The 4,774-nt window shown below is 45.1% G+C and overlaps 1 pseudogene; it reads right to left on the bottom strand.

Moving 5' to 3' along the window:
• Positions 1-344: 344 nt before the first annotated feature.
• Positions 345-2,823, bottom strand: LOC136503639 (protein FAR1-RELATED SEQUENCE 5-like; annotated as a pseudogene).
• Positions 2,824-4,774: the final 1,951 nt, after the last annotated feature.

Below are 4,774 nucleotides of genomic sequence, written 5' to 3'. Positions count from 1 at the left end.
ATGCTTTTTACTAATTGTCATGGGTGGTATTTAAGTTTTTGCTTAAGCCTTCGCTTATTGACTATATGCACATGTTTTTTTTCATATCTCACCCACTTATACGGATGCAAAAGCAAATCATACAAATCTGTCATTAATTAAAAGTAGATTTTTTTTTTCATTACACCATTGTAGCAGACGATCCTGCGTTGATAAGTACGGCAACACCCACATACATTACATAGACTGCTTATTCACGCCCGATCGTAATCTCCACACATTATCTCAGATAGCGCCTTCGTTCTGCCCCCTGCTGGGTTCTCTTCATCCGTACTCGTTTTCCCCCCTTGCTTCTTTTCACACGCCTAGGAAGTCTTCTGCTTTTTCAAGTTTGCTCCATATGATTTCAGGCTTGTGTTCTGCAGCCGACCTTTCTTGCTTGGCCTCGCAGGACATGACGTTGGTCCTGTTGTCTCATTTTCACTTCTCCCAGCGGTGCTACCTGAGGCTCCAGTTGTTTTAACTGAGATAATCCTGTCTAGTGCTGCCATTGCCTCTATATATCCAGACTCATCCAAAGTCCCGTCCACACCAGCCTTGGCCAGTACTCTCTTCACCATCAGTTTCTTCTGTATGTAATAAGCTGCGGTCTCTACACTATTGGACTCTTCGTTCGCATTGTTTTCCTGAATATCTTCGTCTACAACATCCTTTCTCCACCGTTCCAGGATGTTTCCCGACGGTATTTCAGTCCTGTCGAGGTGCATCAACACCTGAAAACATCGAAAACCAAAATACTCAACACAATAAAATTCATAAACACAAACAATCGGCACTACGTTGGGGGTTCCTCACCTTCAGTGCGTGCCTGCACAGCATGCCCATATGATTGTAGAGTCCGCACAGCTACAGCTTATCATATTCGGTTCATCATGCCTAACCATGAAGGACCTCTCATCAGGCGCACCTAATTCCTTGAAGTGAACTAATACGTATGCATTTGTCGCTGCTCCGCCCTTGGATTGTGTAGCTGCCAGCTTGGTATAGCTCGTTGTAGAACTTGTCATACATAGCTCTTGTGTAGATCGTCTTGATTGGGACCGCCCAATCCGCCTTTTCCTCCTCATTGGTCCATCCAAATAGGATAGCGCAAAATCATCATTTTTTGTAGTGAATCCATAGTTTACAAAGTTATAATATTCACCTTGATCGTAACCAATAATGTATATGTCCCCGTCCCCCCCCCCCCCCCCCCCCCCCCCCCCCCACCCCACCCCCAGTCAGGATTACCTGCTTCGTGATGTGGATCTGTTTGTCCTCTTGCTCATTGCGATCATTCTGGAACTCGTTGAACTTGCTCACAAACACATGCATCGGTGCAGAACGTTGGATGAACTGCTTCAGCATGTGGTTCGCGCTCTCATTCCGTTACGTGCTGGTCATGCCAGCGCAAAACACGTGCATGAAGTAAGACCTAGCCCACATACCTCGATGCCTGTATATTCTTTTCAGGAACTTGTTTTTTTTTCAAGCTTATACTTCCGTACAAGCTGCCGCCACCTCCTCTCGAATTTCATTACTGACACCTCCTCCGTCACAGCCTGTGGAATTCTTTCTTGAACCCTACATTCTTCGTGTACACATTACACAACCACTGCTTAGCTTTTCTAAGTACATGCCACTTACACCAGCGATGCCTACATTTCTTCATGGTTGTCTTGATGGCAGCCACCATAGCCTGACATTGATCTGCCATCCAAAAAGAAAAAAAAAACAACGACGAACAGAAACATAAGAGGAGCCGTCCACTTATTATTAGATATAGTAAACTAGATTGCGCACATGCTAATGTAAATACCTGTCAGGATTGTACACGGCTCCTTCCCTCCCATTATGTCGATGAAGTTTGAGAACGCCCGCTCGAAGTCTTCTGTCTTTTCTGATGTTAGTAGCACACCCCCAAACACTATTGACTGGAAATGGTTGTTAATACCGATGAACAATCCGAACGGAAGGTTGTAGAGGTTAGTGCGATAGGTGGTGTCGAAGGTCACTGCGTCCCCGAATCTCGCGTAGCTTGCCTTGTTTCTCCCTGTGCTCCACAGCATTTGCACGATTCTACAACCTCCATCAAGCTTGAACCGCACATCCATGTCGTGATCTGATTCTTTCATCTTGTCTAGTAAACTCAAACGTTTTCCAAAGGTCATCTCTTACGTTCTCCTGCGCTAATCTCGCGCATATTGACCTAATAACTTCCCTACAGACTGTAAACCCCCGCCACCATTAGATGTACCCAGAATGCTGCACACTCTCCCCGTCGTTACATTGTTCTCCCTCAGTCGCCGGATGAAATCTTTCGTCAAAGGATCAATTTCACTGTGCGATAGCCACTGCTGCTTCTCGCCACAGCTCACGTACATGCTGTGGTTGTGCTCCGTCAAACTCCTGCTTATGTACCAGCTGTGGTCCTTCAATCTAAGCAGCCTAATCATCGCCTTGCACCCTGTCCTGCATGAAGCTGTTTTAGGATTCCGACTCCTCCCCTGCGTACCAAAAAATAAAATAACATAAACATATTCACATTCTCATACAGGTATACAACAGTTTTTAAATGCACAACTTCAAACCACCGACCTCGCACGAACAACAGATGTCCTTCTTGGTAGTGTAATTATTATCATTTGTCCTTCCCCTTGAAGTGCGAATTCCAAACCCAACTTCCCAGGAGTAGAGGTTGTAAAATTCCTTCGCCTCCTCGAATGAGTTGAATGTCGTCCCCCCGTATGGACAGAATATGGGTTGACCTTCCCTTTCTTTAGCTGCTTGCGATTGCGCTCTCATGTAACACCATAAAATTTACAATAATTTTAAAATAGGAGAAATTGATTTATTATGTATTTTTATGGACATTTGAATTTAGGAAAATAATAATTTTATTAAAAATAAAATCAAATATAAGGTCACAATCATGTATGTGCATTCATGCTGCTGCATAATAATTTTTGAGTGGTGTGATTTGAAATCAAACATCAAATTGTTTTGAATTTGCATTTGAGATTTGCTTTGGAAAAATTAGAAAAAAGGAAAAATGGATTTCTCTTCCTCCCTTCTCCTTTCCCTGCTTTCGGCCCAGTCGGCCTGCCTCTCTTTCCTCGCTCGCGGGCCGTTCCGGTCCCACGCTGGCCCATCTCCCTCGGCCCAACAGCGCGCGCCCCGGCCCAGCCTGACGCCCGCGCTGCGTGTTCTCCTACCCTCCCTCTCGCTGACCGCCCTGGCCCACCGGTCAGGGTTATCCTCTTCCTCGCGTCGTGTCCAAGTCGGAGACTGCGCCGACGCCGTCCGTGTCCGTGTCCGTCTCCTCTACGTGCCACGCCGTGCCTCTCAAGACATCCCCGCCTTATAAATAGCCGGCCAATCCCGCTCCGCCTCCCTATCCCGTCTTACAGCAAGAATTCACATTCGCATCGAGCTCGCAGCCGCTTAGACCTAGCGCCGCCGTCGACCATCCTGAGCCAGCCGCCGTCGTAGCTTCTCCGCTTGTTTCTTCGGTTTCGGTGAGTTCCCCATTCTCTCCTCTCTCTCCTAGATCTCCCCGTTCGAAGAACCATGCACTGTAGACTCTAAACCGAGAACTCCGGTGAGCCGGCCATGGCGCCGCCGTGACAGTCTTTTCTGGCCGGCCAGCGTCACCTTTCCCCGCCTGATCCGTTTTGGCTCGCTAGATCGGGATCCAACGGCCGGTATTCAACGATACCGATTCGGCCGGCCGTTATGCAAAATGGTCTCTCGGGTTTTTAATTATAGAACCCACGGTCCCTAGCGCCTTTCTAGATTTCGTCTTCTTCTTCAGAAACGTACTTTGGTTGGGTTAGATTGAAAATACGTTTTCAGCTATTTACAGTTTTGCCACTAGATTTGTTTAGGCCATAACTTTTTCGTTTTAACTCTGATTTGGTCCGTTCAAATTGCGTTAGGTTCGTGATTTCATAATCTACGTGTTCATACTACTGTTAAGTAGGTTTTCAACTTTTAAAATTCGATATTAGATTTAATATATTATTTTACTATAGGAAATCTTGTTTAATTCATAACTTCTTCGTTTTAGCTCCGCTTTTTGTGATCTTCGTGTCTGTGTGTTCGTAGCGAGACGTAGATTCATTTTCCAAACTTTTCATTTTGATTTTATGCTGTTGGTGTACTGTTCTAATCTATAGCTTTTGTTTGATATGCATGATTGCTTCTGGATGCTTGTATGTTGCTGTGATTATCGATTATAGATGGTGAGCAATTCATGGGAGATCTAGGGTACTACTTTGACGTGTAGGATCAGCAGGAGTACTTTGCTCAAGGCAAGTATAGCATGGGATCATCCTTGTTTCCTATTCACTTTAATACATTAAATTCATGTTGCATGTGTCACCTTGATAGGGATTCCCTAGAGTTGAACTTTTACCTTCACCTACAGAAAATGCATTGGGTAGCTTTGCTAGTGCTCAATTAAACCATGATCTTATAACTTGACTAATGGTATACGCACTAAACATTAAAATATGATTTTTTAGCAACTTGAATCAGGGGGCTAGAGTGTTTAGCTACTTTCTAAATGCTTCAGATTCCTCTCCCGAAGGACTTATCTGTAAGTTATCATCTGGGACTTACAATACAGCTGTGAGGGCCACATGGCTCTGGCTTTAGCTCACTATCAAGACATTTTCTAGCTTGTTAGTGGTTACCTTTATTGGCGTAAGAATGGCTTGTCGAATCGGGTATAATGCGACCTCTGTCCCCATGT

This window comes from Miscanthus floridulus, chromosome 14 (assembly GCF_019320115.1).
Source record: "Miscanthus floridulus cultivar M001 chromosome 14, ASM1932011v1, whole genome shotgun sequence".
NCBI lineage: Eukaryota > Viridiplantae > Streptophyta > Magnoliopsida > Poales > Poaceae > Miscanthus > Miscanthus floridulus.
The sequence above is the reverse complement of the archived record's forward strand: the minus strand, read 5'-3'. Positions and strand labels throughout refer to the sequence as shown.